Genomic DNA, 17,865 nt, shown 5'->3' with positions numbered 1-17,865 from the left:
ATCTGCCGACCCGATATCGCCGCCGCCTACATTATAGCTATTAACCCCTAATCTGGTGTCCCTAACACCGCCGACCCCTACATTATAGTTATTAACCCCTAATCTGCCCCCCCCAACGTCGCCACAATCTAACTACAAGTATTAACCCCTAATCTGCCGACCCGATATCGCCGCCGCCTACATTATAGCTATTAACCCCTAATCTGGTGTCCCTAACACCGCCGACCCCTACATTATAGTTATTAACCCCTAATCTGCCCCCCCCAACGTCGCCACAATCTAACTACAAGTATTAACCCCTAATCTGCCGACCGCAAATCGCCGCCACTATAATAAATGTATTAACCCCTAAACCGCCGCACTCCCGCCTCGCAAACACTATAATACATTTTATTAACCCCTAATCTGCCCTCCCTAACATCGCCGCCACCTACCTACAATTATTAACCCCTAATCTGCCGCCCCCTACGTCACCGCTACTATAATAAGGTTATTAACCCCTAAACCTAAGTCTAACCCTAACACTAACACCCCCTAACTTAAATATAATTTAAATAAAACGAAATAAGTTTACTATAGTTAAATAAATGAATCCTATTTAAAACTAAATACTTACCTGTAAAATAAACCCTAAGATAGCTGCAATATAACTAATAATTACATTGTAGCTATTTTAGGATTTATTTTTATTTTACAGGCAACTTTGTATTTATTTTAACTAGGTACAATAGTTATTAAATAGTTAATAACTATTTAATAACTACCTAGCTAAAATAAATACAAATTTACCTGTAAAATAAATCCTAACCTAAGTTACAATTACACCTAACACTACACTATCATTTAATTAATTAAATAAATGAATCATATTTAAAACTAAATACTTACCTGTAAAATAAACCCTAATATAGCTGCAATATAACTAATAGTTACATTGTAGCTATTTTAGCATTTATATTTATTTTACAGGCAACTTTGTATTTATTTTAACTAGGTACAAAAGCTATTAAATAGTTATTGACTAATTAATAGCTACCTAGTTAAAATCATTACAAAATTACCTGTAAAATAAATCCTAACCTAAGTTACAATTAAACCTAACACTACACTATCATTAAATAAATTAACTACAAGTACCTACAATTATCTACAATTAAATAAACTAAAGTACAAAAAACCCCCACTAAATTACAAAAAAAAACAAACACTAAATTACAAAAAATAAAAAAATATTACAAGAATTTTAAACTAATTACACCTAATCTAAGCCCCCTAATAAAATAACAAAGCCCCCCAAAATAAAAAAAAATGCCCTAACCTATACTAAATTACAAAAGTTAACAGCTCTATTACCTTACCAGCCCTGAACAGGGCCCTTTGCGGGGCATGCCCCAAAGAAAACAGCTCTTTTGCCTGTAAAAAAAAAACACAATCCCCCCCCCCACATTACAACCCACCACCCACATACCCCTACTCTAACCCAAACCCCCCTTAAATAAACCTAACACTACCCCCCTGAAGATCTCCCTACCTTGAGTCGTGTTCACCCAGCCGGGCCGAAGTCTTCATCCGATGGGGCAGAAGAGGACATCCAGACCGGCAGAAGTCTTCATCCAAGCGGGGCAAGAAGAGGTCTTCCATCCATCATACAAGTACCAAAATACAAACAAACACTAAATTACCAAAAATAATAAAATATTACAATAATTTTAAACTAATTACACCTAATCTAAGCCCCCTACTCGCTATTAATATAGCTACAATATAACTAATAGTTACATTGTAGCTATTTTAGGATTTATATTTATTTTACAGGCAACTTTGTATTTATTTTAACTAGGTACAATAGTTATTAAATAGTTAATAACTATTTAATAACTACCTAGCTAAAATAAATACAAATTTACCTGTAAAATAAATCATAACCTAAGTTACAATTACACCTAACACTACACTATCATTAAATTAACTAAATAAATGAATCCTATATAAAACTAAAGACTTACCTGTAAAATAAACCCTAATATAGCTGCAATATAACTAATAGTTACATTGTAGCTATTTTAGCATTTATATTTATTGTACAGGCAACTTTGTATTTATTTTAACTAGGTTCAATAGCTATTAAATAGATATTGACTATTTAATAGCTACCTAGTTAAAATAATTACAAAATTACCTGTAAAATAAATCCTAACCTAAGTTACAATTAAACCTAACACTACACTATCATTAAATAAATTAACTACAAGTACCTACAATTAAATACAATTAAAAAAACTAAACTAAAGTACAAAACCCCCCCCACTAAATTACAAAAAATAAAAAAATATTACAAGAATTTTAAACTAATTACACCTAATCTAAGCCCCCTAATAAAATAACAAAGCCCCCCAAAATAAAAAAATGCCCTACCCTATACTAAATTACAAAAGTTAACAGCTCTATTACCTTACCAGCCCTTAAAAGGGCCCTTTGCTGTGGCATGCCCCAAAGAAAACAGCTCTTTTGCCTGTAAAAAAAAAACACAATACCCCCCCCCACATTACAACCCAACACCCACATACCCCTATTCTAACCCAAACCCCCCTTAAATAAACCTAACACTACCCCCCTGAAGATCTCCCTACCTTGAGTCGTGTTCACCAAGCGGGGCCGAAGTCTTCATCCGATGGGGCAGAAGAGGACATCCAGACCGGCAGAAGTCTTCATCCAAGCGGGGCAAGAAGAGGTCTTCCATCCATCAGAAAAGTACAAAAAAACAAACAAACACTAAATTAGCAAAAATAATAAAATATTACAATAATTTTAAACTAATTACACCTAATCTAAGCCCCCTACTAGCTATTAATATAGCTACAATATAACTAATAGTTACATTGTAGCTATTTTAGGATTTATATTTATTTTACAGGCAACTTTGTATTTATTTTAACTAGGTACAATAGCTATTAAATAGTTAATAACTATTTAATAACTACCTAGCTAAAATAAATACAAATTTACCTGTAAAATAAACCCTAACCTAAGTTACAATTACACCTAACACTACACTGTCATTAAATTAACTAAATAAATTAATCCTATATAAAACTAAATACTTACCTGTAAAATAAACCCTAATATAGCTACAATATAACTAATAGTTACATTGTAGCTATTTTAGCATTTATATTTATTTTACAGGCAACTTTGTATTTATTTTAACTAGGTACAATAGCTATTAAATAGATATTTACTGTGTAATAGCTACCTAGTTAAAATAATTACAAAATTACCTGTAAAATAAATCCTAACCTAAGTTACAATTAAACCTAACACTACACTATCATTAAATAAATTAACTACAAGTACCTACAATTAAATACAATGAAATAAACTAAACTAAAGTACAAAACCCCCCCCACTAAATTACAAAAAATAAAAAAAATTACAAGAATTTTAAACTAATTACACCTAATCTAAGCCCCCTAATAAAATAACAAAGCCCCCCAAAATAAAAAAATGCCCTACCCTATACTAAATTACAAAAGTAATCAGCTCTATTACCTTACCAGCCCTTAAAAGGGCCTTTTGCGGGGGCATGCCCCAAAGAAAACAGCTCTTTTGCCTGTAAAAAAAAAACACAATACCCCCCCCCCCACATTACAACCCACCACCCACATACCCCTACTCTAACCCAAACTCCCTTAAATAAACCTAACACTACCCCCCTGAAGATCTCTCTACCGTGTCTTCACCCAGCGGGCCGAAGTCTTCATCCGATCGGGCAGAAGAGGACATCCAGACCGGCAGAAGTCTTCATCCAAGCGGGGCAAGAAGAGGTCTTCCATCCATCAGAAGTCTTGATCCAGGCGGCATCTTCTCTGTTCATCCATCCGGAGCGGCAGCATCCTGAAGACATCCCACGCAGAGCATCCTCTTCTTTCTTGATCCGACGACTAAGTGACTGTACCTTTAAGTGACGTCATCCAAGATGGCGTCCCTTGAATTCCGATTGGCTGATAGGATTCTATCAGCCAATCGGAATTAAGGTAGGAAAAATCTGATTGGCTGATTCAATCAGCCAATCAGATTCAAGTTCAATCCGATTGGCTGATCCAATCAGCCAATCAGATTGACCTCGCATTCTATTGGCTGATCGGAACAGCCAATAGAATGCAAGGTCAATCTGATTGGCTGATTCCATCAGCCAATCGGATTGAACTTGAATCTGATTGGCTGATTGAATCAGCCAATCAGATTTTTCCTACCTTAATTCCGATTGGCTGATAGAATCCTATCAGCCAATCGGAATTCAAGGGACGCCATCTTGGATGACGTCACTTAAAGGTACAGTCACTTAGTCGTCGGATCAAGAAAGAAGAGGATGCTCTGCGTGGGATGTCTTCAGGATGCTGCCGCTCCGCTCCGGATGGATGAACAGAGAAGATGCCGCATGGATCAAGACTTCTGATGGATGGAAGACCTCTTCTTGCCCCGCTTGGATGAAGACTTCTGCCGGTCTGGATGTCCTCTTCTGCCCGATCGGATGAAGACTTTGGCCCGCTGGGTGAAGACACGGTAGAGAGATCTTCAGGGGGGTAGTGTTAGGTTTATTTAAGGGGGGTTTGGGTTAGAGTAGGGGTATGTGGGTGGTGGGTTGTAATGTGGGGGGGTATTGTGTTTTTTTTTTTACAGGCAAAAGAGCTGTTTTCTTTGGGGCATGCCCCCGCAAAAGGCCCTTTTAAGGGCTGGTAAGGTAATAGAGCTGATTACTTTTGCAATTTAGTATAGGGTAGGGCATTTTTTTATTTTGGGGGGCTTTGTTATTTTATTAGGGGGCTTAGATTAGGTGTAATTAGTTTAAAATTCTTGTAATTTTTTTTATTTTTTGTAATTTAGTGGGGGGGTTTTTGTACTTTAGTTTAGTTTATTTCATTGTATTTAATTGTAGGTACTTGTAGTTAATTTATTTAATGATAGTGTAGTGTTAGGTTTAATTGTAACTTAGGTTAGGATTTATTTTACAGGTAATTTTGTAATTATTTTAACTAGGTAGCTATTAAACAGTAAATATCTATTTAATAGCTATTGTACCTAGTTAAAATAAATACAAAGTTGCCTGTAAAATAAATATAAATGCTAAAATAGCTACAATGTAACTATTAGTTATATTGTAGCTATATTAGGGTTTATTTTACAGGTAAGTATTTAGTTTTATATAGGATTAATTTATTTAGTTAATTTAATGACAGTGTAGTGTTAGGTGTAATTGTAACTTAGGTTAGGGTTTATTTTACAGGTAAATTTGTATTTATTTTAGCTAGGTAGTTATTAAATAGTTATTAACTATTTAATAGCTATTGTACCTAGTTAAAATAAATACAAAGTTGCCTGTAAAATAAATATAAATCCTAAAATAGCTACAATGTAACTATTAGTTATATTGTAGCTATATTAATAGCTAGTAGGGGGCTTAGATTAGGTGTAATTAGTTTAAAATTATTGTAATATTTTATTATTTTTGCTAATTTAGTGTTTGTTTGTTTTTTTGTACTTTTCTGATGGATGGAAGACCTCTTCTTGCCCCGCTTGGATGAAGACTTCTGCCGGTCTGGATGTCCTCTTCTGCCCCATCGGATGAAGACTTCGGCCCGGCTTGGTGAACACAACTCAAGGTAGGGAGATCTTCAGGGGGGTAGTGTTAGGTTTATTTAAGGGGGGTTTGGGTTAGAGTAGGGGTATGTGGGTGGTGGGTTGTAATGTGGGGGGGTATTGTGTTTTTTTTTTACAGGCAAAAGAGCTGTTTTCTTTGGGGCATGCCCCAGCAAAAGGCCCTTTTAAGGGCTGGTAAGGTAATAGAGCTGTTAACTTTTGTAATTTAGTATAGGGTAGGGCATTTTTTTATTTTGGGGGGCTTTGTTATTTTATTAGGGGGCTTAGATTAGGTGTAATTAGTTTAAAATTCTTGTAATATTTTTTTATTTTTTGTAATTTAGTGGGGGGGGGGGTTTGTACTTTAGTTTAGTTTTTTTAATTGTATTTAATTGTAGGTACTTGTAGCTAATTTATTTAATGATAGTGTAGTGTTAGGTTTAATTGTAACTTAGGTTAGGATTTATTTTACAGGTAATTTTGTAATTATTTTAACTAGGTAGCTATTAAATAGTCAATATCTATTTAATAGCTATTGAACCTAGTTAAAATAAATACAAAGTTGCCTGTACAATAAATATAAATGCTAAAATAGCTACAATGTAACTATTAGTTATATTGCAGCTATATTAGGGTTTATTTTACAGGTAAGTCTTTAGTTTTATATAGGATTCATTTATTTAGTTAATTTAATGATAGTGTAGTGTTAGGTGTAATTGTAACTTAGGTTATGATTTATTTTACAGGTAAATTTGTATTTATTTTAGCTAGGTAGTTATTAAATAGTTATTAACTATTTAATAACTATTGTACCTAGTTAAAATAAATACAAAGTTGCCTGTAAAATAAATATAAATCCTAAAATAGCTACAATGTAACTATTAGTTATATTGAAGCTATATTAATAGCTAGTAGGGGGCTTAGATTAGGTGTAATTAGTTTAAAATTATTGTAATATTTTATTATTTTTGGTAATTTAGTGTTTGTTTGTATTTTGGTACTTGTATGATGGATGGAAGACCTCTTCTTGCCCCGCTTGGATGAAGACTTCTGCCGGTCTGGATGTCCTCTTCTGCCCCATCGGATGAAGACTTCGGCCCGGCTGGGTGAACACGACTCAAGGTAGGGAGATCTTCAGGGGGGTAGTGTTAGGTTTATTTAAGGGGGGTTTGGGTTAGAGTAGGGGTATGTGGGTGGTGGGTTGTAATGTGGGGGGGGGGATTGTGTTTTTTTTTTACAGGCAAAAGAGCTGTTTTCTTTGGGGCATGCCCCGCAAAGGGCCCTGTTCAGGGCTGGTAAGGTAATAGAGCTGTTAACTTTTGTAATTTAGTATAGGGTAGGGCATTTTTTTTTTATTTTGGGGGGCTTTGTTATTTTATTAGGGGGCTTAGATTAGGTGTAATTAGTTTAAAATTCTTGTAATATTTTTTTATTTTTTGTAATTTAGTGGGGGGGGGGGTTTGTAATTTAGTGGGGGGGTTTTGTACTTTAGTTTATTTAATTGTAGATAATTGTAGGTACTTGTAGTTAATTTATTTAATGATAGTGTAGTGTTAGGTTTAATTGTAACTTAGGTTAGGATTTATTTTACAGGTAATTTTGTAATTATTTTAACTAGGTAGCTATTAAATAGTCAATATCTATTTAATAGCTATTGAACCTAGTTAAAATAAATACAAAGTTGCCTGTACAATAAATATAAATGCTAAAATAGCTACAATGTAACTATTAGTTATATTGCAGCTATATTAGGGTTTATTTTACAGGTAAGTATTTAGTTTTAAATATGATTCATTTATTTAATTAATTAAATGATAGTGTAGTGTTAGGTGTAATTGTAACTTAGGTTAGGATTTATTTTACAGGTAAATTTGTATTTATTTTAGCTAGGTAGTTATTAAATAGTTATTAACTATTTAATAACTATTGTACCTAGTTAAAATAAATACAAAGTTGCCTGTAAAATAAAAATAAATCCTAAAATAGCTACAATGTAACTATTAGTTATATTGTAGCTATATTAGGGTTTATTTTATAGGTAAGTCTTTAGTTTTAAATAGGATTCATTTATTTAACTATAGTAAACTTATTTCGTTTTATTTAAATTATATTTAAGTTAGGGGGTGTTAGTGTTAGGGTTAGACTTAGGTTTAGGGGTTAATAACCTTATTATAGTAGCGGCGACATTGGGGGCGGGAGATTAGGGGTTAATAATTGTAGGTAGGTGGCGGCGATGTTAGGGAGGGCAGATTAGGGGTTAATAAAATGTATTATAGTGTTTGCGAGGCGGGAGTGCGGCGGTTTAGGGGTTAATACATTTATTATAGTTGCGGCGATTTGCGGTCGGCAGATTAGGGGTTAATACTTGTAGTTAGATTGCGGCGACGTTGGGGGGGCAGATTAGGGGTTAATAACTATAATGTAGGGGTCGGCGGTGTTAGGGACACCAGATTATGGGTTAATAGCTATAATGTAGGCGGCGGCGATATCGGGTCGGCAGATTAGGGGTTAATACTTGTAGTTAGATTGCGGCGACGTTGGGGGGGCAGATTAGGGGTTAATAACTATAATGTAGGGGTCGGCGGTGTTAGGGACACCAGATTAGGGGTTAATAGCTATAATGTAGGCGGCGGCGATATCGGGTCAGCAGATTAGGGGTTAATACTTGTAGTTAGATTGCGGCGACGTTGGGGGGGCAGATTAGGGGTTAATAACTATAATGTAGGGGTCGGCGGTGTTAGGGACAGCAGATTAGGGGTTAATAGCTATAATGTAGGCGGCGGCGATATCGGGTCAGCAGATTAGGGGTTAATACTTGTAGTTAGATTGCGGCGACGTTGGGGGGGCAGATTAGGGGTTAATAACTATAATGTAGGGGTCGGCGGTGTTAGGGACAGCAGATTAGGGGTTAATAGCTATAATGTAGGTGGCGGCGATATTCGGTCGGCAAATTAGGGGTTAATAAAATAATGCAGGTGTCAGCGATAGCGGGGGCGGCAGATTAGGGGTTAATAAGTGTTAGATTAGGGGTGTTTAGAGACTCGGGGTACATGTTAGGGTGTTAGGTGCAGACTTAGTGTTTCCCCATAGGAAACAATGGGGTTGCGGTGTTAGTTTTTTTTCAGCCGAAACTCCCATTGTTTCCTATGGGGAAATGCCGAATTTTACCGAGCTAATTCGGATTTATTCGGAGATACGGCAGCTATTTCGGATTCATTCGGTAGATTCGGAAGTATTTTAATTCGGAAATCCGAATCGATCCGAATCTCCGAATTTACCGAATTTACCGAATTTCCGAATTAATCCGAAACGAACCGCACATGTCTAGTTATCAAGTCTACTTCACTCTCTTGATATCCTATGATTAACAGCATACCTAGATCAGGAGCAGCGATGCACTGCTGAGCGCTAGTTGATCATTGGTGACTACAAACATATGCCTCTTGTCATTGACTCACAAGATATGTTCAACTAGGTCACAGTAGTGAATTGCTGCTCCGAAACTGGCTTTAACTATGTATTTGAGCCATTAGCTGGGTTCAAACACATAGACCTTGATCACAACCTATTGGCTGAGGCCTTTTTGGCTCTTATTATAACTAAAATGCCCCTTTTTGATTTAACACAATCATAATAGCACATTTTGGCTCTTTTCCTCGTCCACAAATGTGTTTTTGGCCCTCTTAAAAGCCCTAATTACACTATGAAGCTGAAAAGCTCTCAATTATCATACTCCATTTTTTAATGATTTTTCACATCTTTTTAAGGCCAGTTTTGGCTTTTCAAATTCGGCACCTCTAGGCACTTGATAGGTCCTAGTCCTACAAAGGGCATTTTGGACGTCTTCATAACAAGAAGACAGGAGCGCAACTCCGTGCACCAAACAGTACACGGACGATCTAAGTGTAGATTAAAAGACTTTTTAATATTTAAAACAAATATACAGACATCCAAGCAAATGATCCAAAACTCACATCGATACCCTCAAACATATGAGGTATGTAAGCGCATCAATGAGGTAAAAAGAGTACGTTCCACCACCGGTCTCCTCCTTCCCCTCTCCAAGGATATTCGATAGCCAGCGGGTTAGTCCTCTCAAAGGTATCCGGCCCTCTCTGTTCCGTTTAGATAGACGCTGTCCTGTTAAAAGCCGGCTCCAGTACAGGTTTAGATAGACGCTGGGCCCACTTTACGGAACGTAGGACGTACTCTGACGAGCAAGATAGTACCTGTACTGGAACCGGCTTTTAACAGGACAGCGTCTATCTAAACGGAACAGAGAGGGCCGGATACCTTTGAGAGGACTAACCCGCTGGCTATCGAATATCCTTGGAGAGGGGAAGGAGGAGACCGGTGGTGGAACGTACTCTTTTTACCTCATTGATGTGCTTACATACCTCATATGTTTGATGGTATCGATGTGAGTTTTGGATCATTTGTTTGGATGTCTGTATATTTGTTTTAAATATTAAAAAGTCTTTTAATCTACACTTAGATCGTCCGTGTACTGTTTGGTGCACGGAGTTGCGCTCCTGTCTTCCTGTTTCTTTTGACAGGGATTATCTTCATACGGTCAGATAGATTCTTTAAGCCAGTAGTGGTCCTCATGATCATACAAACACTATACACAGCACATAGTTTATAGGTCCCATGCTTAGCCTTTATAGCAGAGATTCAGTTTTAAATGGTACAGGCGTTTCCTGCGTCTGTATAAGCATATAAATATATTTATCTCTTTTTGATCATTTATAGATGTTATCTAAACCAGTAGGAGAGTTCTATACATTTGTGAGATATGTAAGAATACATTCTTCTGTATTGCTAGGGAACTTTGTATCCAGCATTTAACTGATACATTGTATAAGATACAGGTGTGTTAGGTTTTATCCAATGGGTATAGATCACACCTCTTTTAAGCCAGAATGTCTGAGTAATTTTTAGCAGTAGTGAGTACGGCTAACGTTGAAATGCGTATACCGTTTTGCTTGTATCAGTATCCATTGCCCTCCTATAGATGTTTTAACGCTTGTTAAAAAAAGCATTTTTGATTTTATCCATCGCTGCTCCTACCTACTTTCTTGGATGAATATTCTTCAGTTTATCATTCTTAAATGTATTTATAACGCACATTTCAAAAGAAGAAAAAAACTGCTAAAATGTTTCTTACTTAGCACAATACATCTGTATGTGCTATCATGTTGCTTTAGTGTATTATTTCTACCTACCAAACAGGGGAAACTGTCTTAAAAATCTATACAATTCTAATGCTTTCTGTTCTTAACCAACAAAAGATCAATATTTTCCCTTATTGTGAATATATTTAGCCACCTTATCACACTTACAGGAAGATATGGCATTACCCAGACTACAGTAATGTCAGTGGGTGTTTCTGGAGCACTCTAAAATCACTATTTTGTCCTAAAAACTTGTGTCCGGATAATTTCTGTAAATAGTTTTTTTCTTAGGATAATAGTGGGTGTGTGGCAGTTGTTAGGAGCAGCACATTATCATGCTCTGTGCGCTAACTAATGATAGGTTTTGTGCTTACTGGCTGCCATGTCAGAGTAGGGGATTGTATATTTCCCAATATCCTGTTTTTTCCCTCTGACCTATTTCTACAGTACCCTAATATTCAGCTAGTCTGTGATTAGGGAATCAGTGGCATAGCCAACCAATATTCATGTATTACCTAGTTGTTTTATTATAGTGATGAAATTGGGAAAGTGATTTAGAAAGTTGGAAAATCTGTCACAAACTAAAGCAATGATATATGGATTTCATAACATGATCTGCCCTTAGTGCACAAAAGACTATGAACTATACAATTTTCTTTAATAATAAAAACCTATAATCATGATCACTTAAAAGCTAGCTTTCTATTCTTATACCACCCCTGTCCTTACCTCCATCACCTAGGGGGATAAACTGTATTTCTTACATAAATATATGTATCTAAAAGCCCCCTGTCAATCTTTTGAAATGAGAGTTATTTCTAATAGGAATGTGCTCCATCGGTCCTAGCCCTATTAATATCCTTTTTATTGCAGCCATGCAAACCTTTAATAGGATAAATCTCCCTTTTACACAACAATCATATCAACAGACTCATTGCTAAAGGGACATTGAAAACATCATGCATTTTGTAAAATAATATGCTGGCCCCACACAGGTCAAAAAGCAAATTCTACAACTATGTTTTCAAAAAGCTGCAAATAAAATAGCCCGTTTAGGCAATTTACAGCATGTTATAAACCTTGGTTACAGAATTTGGATTTTAGTCTCTCTCAAGCACAGTTTCTCACATAAGTGTTTAATGTTATTAAAGATTAAGGGAGTGGTTAGGGTTGGGTTTCAGGGTGACATCTAAAGGGTTAATCCACTAAATGCATGACTTGCCTCCCCTGCCTCCAACTTGATATTACTGCAGCAAAAATACAATCACATTTGTAATGTTGCAGCAACATTTATGAGTATGCAAAGTTATCCACAATATTATTTTACTGGAAACGTTGCCATGATAGCAATATTATAAACGAGAACCCAGCAGAAAATAATGTGCCCAACATATCTATTTTTATTTGCTTAAAAATATGTTTCTTAATACCTGGAAACTTATGAGAATCAGCGGTCTAAAGTAGTTTGAAATTTAAGGTCAAAATAGTATAAAGTACAGCTTTATAAGAAAGAGAGGTAAATATGCAAACAACCTAGACACATACGGACATACAGTAATGGAAATCAACTGTGACAGCTATCTTGAATCATTTAGGTACAGTAAAAACGAGAATCTATCACTCAGTAACCCCTTAGGTTCCAGGGAATGCAATGCATTGTAGAACTTTCTATAGCAGACAAGATAATGTTTACCTGTTCTGCACATTCTCCTACTTAGATGTTTTCTTTTTTTTTTTTTTTTTTATTTAAAAAAAATAAAAAACTTGATTGGCTGAGCCTTTTTTTTATGTGTGTGCGACCATGTCCAGGTGGTAAATTCTATCTGCATTTGAACTCTGTGCCCTGCATGGTTCACAGAACAAAGTGTCTTTGTGTAATAGGGCAAAGTATGAGTTGGCGAAGCTCACAGGCAGCGGGAAACAAAGCCAAGAAATGCAGAAAAAAAATATCAGAGTCAATGGCAGCCTATTAGCTGAGCTGTAATATGGGGTGTAATTAGAGAGCTTTATCTGGCTGATTGTGTTAGAGTCTGGCACCTGCATCTGTGGGTATCTGGCAAGGCCTGCCGAGCTGTAGCACTTTGGGTGTAATTACAGAACATTAGCTTTATTCAGAGCTGGATTGTCCTTGCTATAATATCAGCTTCCATTGTCAGAGAGGACTGTCGTGAAGTTCAAGAGCTCACAGCAGCTGCTTGAAGCAGGGAACAAGGATCCTATCCTCCTTGATTTGGCTTGTTTCAGACTCTATTTGCTTGATAGCTTGGAAGACATCGTGCTTAGTGTTGTCTTTCAGTAAACCTTTTTTTTAATGTCTGTTCTGTAACCTGCTGATCTTTTTACAAAGCCCATGCAAAATGCCAGTGTGTTTTTCTGTGTTTCTGTATAGCTTGCCGGAGAGAGGAGGAGGATATGCCGCTTCCATATAGAAAGATTTAACTCATTTGGCTTTCATGGATGGCTCATTTTGTATTGCAGTGCTTACTATTATCCAAGGGGTTAAAATATGTCAAAAGATGTCTGTTTCAGTTTCTCAGCTTCTTGTTAAATTGGAATGAAATATCCCCTTCGAAATGTGGAGGGTAGCAAAACAAACACAGACATTTTTTTCCATGCTAATATAGGTCCTGGCCAGAGTAGCATATTTTCCAACCACAGAAAATATGTATTTTGCCCCCCCTGCCATATCCTATCAGTGAGGCTCACTGATATTATAAATTGAAATATCATGTATATAATTTAATTGTAATAATGGTAAAAGTAATAGTAATAATACCTGTGGCTAGCTCTGTACTCAAACTATATATATCAAATTAGATTCAGGGTTCCGGTATCCCTCTTTATCCTGCAGATATGCCTAAAATTATATTTATTTAAAAAATGTAAATTTTTAGCTGGATGGTCATTCTGGTTCGGCTGATGTGCACTCACGTTGAAGATCTGGGAACTCCAGCTTGCCCGTGATCCTTATAGGGCACCATCAATTTGTGAGTTCAATACTTTCTCTCTTTACATCAGTACATACAGAGTTCTGCTATGTAGCACCCCTTTGCTTTGTTTAAGTTTGAAGATCACAGTATTGCATTATCTGGACGGACTGGTCTGAGATTAATGTGACTACTTAAATCCAGGGATAGGCAAGGTGTCCGTACACAGGTACACTGGTGTCTGTGACTAGCCCTTGCAGTGTCCACCACCACCTTAGTATATCTTTTCTTTCTGATTAAATAATAGAAATTAAAAAAAATGCATTTTGAATAAAGTTAGTGACTTGTCAAGAGACTGCTAGTGATATTGGGTGATAGGTTATGGAATAAATAAAGTCTGAGTGAAATACTGGATGTGTATCTGCATCTGTATAACACCCAGCTCTATACAAAGACACAGTAGTGACACTGGCACATCCATATAGCCAGACAAGGGCTGGTTATAGGGTCAGTGGTGTCTGCATCAGTATAATAACACCAAGCGCTATATAATGACACAGTAGTGACACTGTCACATGTGTATAGCCAGAGGAGGGCTGGTTACAGAATCAGTGGTATCTGCATCCGTATAATAACACCCAGCGCTATATAATGACACAGTAGTGACACTGGCACATGGGTATAGCCAGAGGAGGGCTGGTTATAGGATCAGTCGTATCTGCTTCAGTATAATAACACCAAGCACTATATAATAACACAGTAGTGACACTGGCACATAGGTATAGCCAGAGGAGGGCTGGTTATAGGATCAGTGGTATCTGCATCAGTATAATAACACCCAGCACTATATAATGACACAGTAGTGACACTGGCTCATGGGTATAGCCAGAGGAGGGCTGGTTATAGGATCAGTGGTATCTGCATCAGTATAATAACACCCTGCTCTATATAATGACACAGTAGTGACACTGGCACATGGGTATAGCCAGAGGAGGGCTGGTTATAGCATCAGTCGTATCTGCTTCAGTATAATAACACCAAGCACTATACAAAGACACAGTAGTGACACTGGCTCGGGGGTATAGCCAGAGGAGGGCTGGTTTTAGGATCAGTGGTGTCTGCATCAGTATAATTACACCAAGCACTATACAAAGACACAGTAGTGACACTGGCTCATGGGTATAGCCAGAGGAGGGCTAGTTATAGAATCAGTGGTATCTGCATCAGTATAATAACACAAAGCCCTATACAAAGACAGGTAATGACACTGGCTCATGGGTATAGCCAGAGGAGGGCTGGTTATAGGATCAGTGGTGTCTGCATCAGTATAATAATACCTAGCACTATATAATGACACAGTAGTGACACTGGCACGTGAGTATAGCCAGAGGAGGGCTGGTTACAGAATCAGTGGTATCTGCATCAGTATAATAACACCAAGCACTATACAAAGACACAGTAGTGATACTGTCACATGTGTATAGCCAGAGGAGGGCTGGTTACAGAATCAGTGGTATCTGCATCAGTATAATAACACCTAGCACTATATAATGACACAGTAGTGACACTGGCTCATGGGTATAGTCAGAGGAGGGCTGGTTATAGGATCAGTGGTATCTGCATCAGTATAATAACACCAAGCACTATACAAAGACACAGAAGTGACACTGGCTCATGGGTATAGCTAGAGGAGGGATGGTTATAGGATCAGTGGTATCTGCATCAGTATAATAACACCAAGCACTATACAAAGACACAGTAGTGACACTGGCTCATGGGTATAGCTAGAGGAGGGATGGTTATAGGATCAGTGGTATCTGCATCAGTATAATAACACCAAGCACTATACAAAGACACAGTAGTGACACTGGCTCATGGGTATAGCCAGAGGAGGGCTGGCTATAGGATCAGTGGTATCTGCATCAGTATAATAACACCAAGCACTATACAAAGACACAGTAGTGACACTGGCTCATGGGTATAGCCAGAGGAGGGTTTGGTTATAGGATCAGTGGTGTCTGCATCAGTATAATAATACCAAGCACTATATAATGACACAGTAGTGACACTGGCTCATGGGTATAGCCAGAGGAGGGCTGGTTATAGGATCAGTGGTGTCTGCATCAGTATAATAACACCAAGCACTATACAAAGACACAGTAGTGACACTGGCTCATGGGTATAGCCAGAGGAGGGCTGGTTATAGAATCAGTGGTATCTGCATCAGTATAATAACACCAAGCACTATATAATGACACAGTAGTGACACTGGCACATGCGTATAGCCAGAGGAGGGATGGTTATAGGATCAGTGGTATCTGCATCAGTATAATAACACCAAGCACTATATAATGACACAGTAGTGACACTGTAAATTGTGAGAAAAACAAGAGGGCGACCCCTAGTGCAAATCAATTGAGGACATGAAATGGATATCTGCTTGTGCTGACAAAGGGATACTCACAGATGGTATTGCACACTGTAGTGCAAATGGAGCGTACTAGGTATATTGTGGTGACCTAGTGCACATAAAGACCCAAGCAGTACTGCTGCAGTTGAAGATCAACTTCGGATGCAAATTTTGGACGTCAGGATAATAGAAGAAGACTCCAGTATCGATGTGTGTAAAAAAATATTTAATAAAATGGATAAAAAGATACACAGATATACCACTACATCTGTTGTACAATGCTACGCGTTTCTAAGCGCTCACCGCGCTTTTTCCTCAGGCAAATGATACTGGATACAATGGAGTCTCCTACATATATACCTATGCAAGCTTAATGTTGATCAGCTGAATCTCGTTTATACAGGTGCTGCATTAATTAGCTACATTGGTTTGCTAACAGAATGTTACAAAAAATACAAAAAGTGCAATACAATGTGCATAAAAAGTAATCCCTAGTATAGTATAATAGACAAATTGCTATAGACATATAAACACTAAAATAAGATACATCACGAAAAATGGGCATTCTGAGCTGTCTCAATCGTATATATATAAAATAATACTGATATACAAGATTCCTAATATTATTAAAAAATATATATATATATCTCTGTAACTTACGTAATTGTGATAATTTTCCTAATCTAATGATATTTGTAGGTAAACTAAATCTGAATAGGTAGTTTGTTATTATTAATAGTTAATAGTTGATGACTAAAAAAAGGGTGTGTGTCGCTAAACCAATGGGAACGCTGTAATCGGTTCCACCTAAAACCGTCCAATGTGACTGCTCTATAAGGATGGAAGAAGAGGTGTGTGTCTGGTGATGTGAATTCACAAGAGTCAACACACGTATTTTTCACATCACCAGACACACACCTCTTCTTCCATCCTTATAGAGCAGTCACATTGGACGGTTTTAGGTGGAACCGATTACAGCGTTCCCATTGGTTTAGCGACACACACCCTTTTTTTAGTCATCAACTATTAACTATTAATAATAACAAACTACCTATTCAGATTTAGTTTACCTACAAATATCATTAGATTAGGAAAATTATCACAATTACGTAAGTTACAGAGATATATATATATATTTTTTAATAATATTAGGAATCTTGTATATCAGTATTATTTTATATATATACGATTGAGACAGCTCAGAATGCCCATTTTTCGTGATGTATCTTATTTTAGTGTTTATATGTCTATAGCAATTTGTCTATTATACTATACTAGGGATTACTTTTTATGCACATTGTATTGCACTTTTTGTATTTTTTGTAACATTCTGTTAGCAAACCAATGTAGCTAATTAATGCAGCACCTGTATAAACGAGATTCAGCTGATCAACATTAAGCTTGCATAGGTATATATGTAGGAGACTCCATTGTATCCAGTATCATTTGCCTGAGGAAAAAGCGCGGTGAGCGCTTAGAAACGCGTAGCATTGTACAACAGATGTATTGGTATATCTGTGTATCTTTTTATCCATTTTATTAAATATTTTTTTACACACATCGATACTGGAGTCTTCTTCTATTATCCTGACGTCCAAAATTTGCATCCGAAGTTGATCTTCAACTGCAGCAGTACTGCTTGGGTCTTTATGTGCACTAGGTCACCACAATATACCTAGTACGCTCCATTTGCACTACAGTGTGCAATACCATCTGT

Source organism: Bombina bombina, chromosome 1 (assembly GCF_027579735.1).
Source record: "Bombina bombina isolate aBomBom1 chromosome 1, aBomBom1.pri, whole genome shotgun sequence".
Taxonomy (NCBI): Eukaryota; Metazoa; Chordata; class Amphibia; order Anura; family Bombinatoridae; genus Bombina; species Bombina bombina.
The sequence above is the reverse complement of the archived record's forward strand: the minus strand, read 5'-3'. Positions refer to the sequence as shown.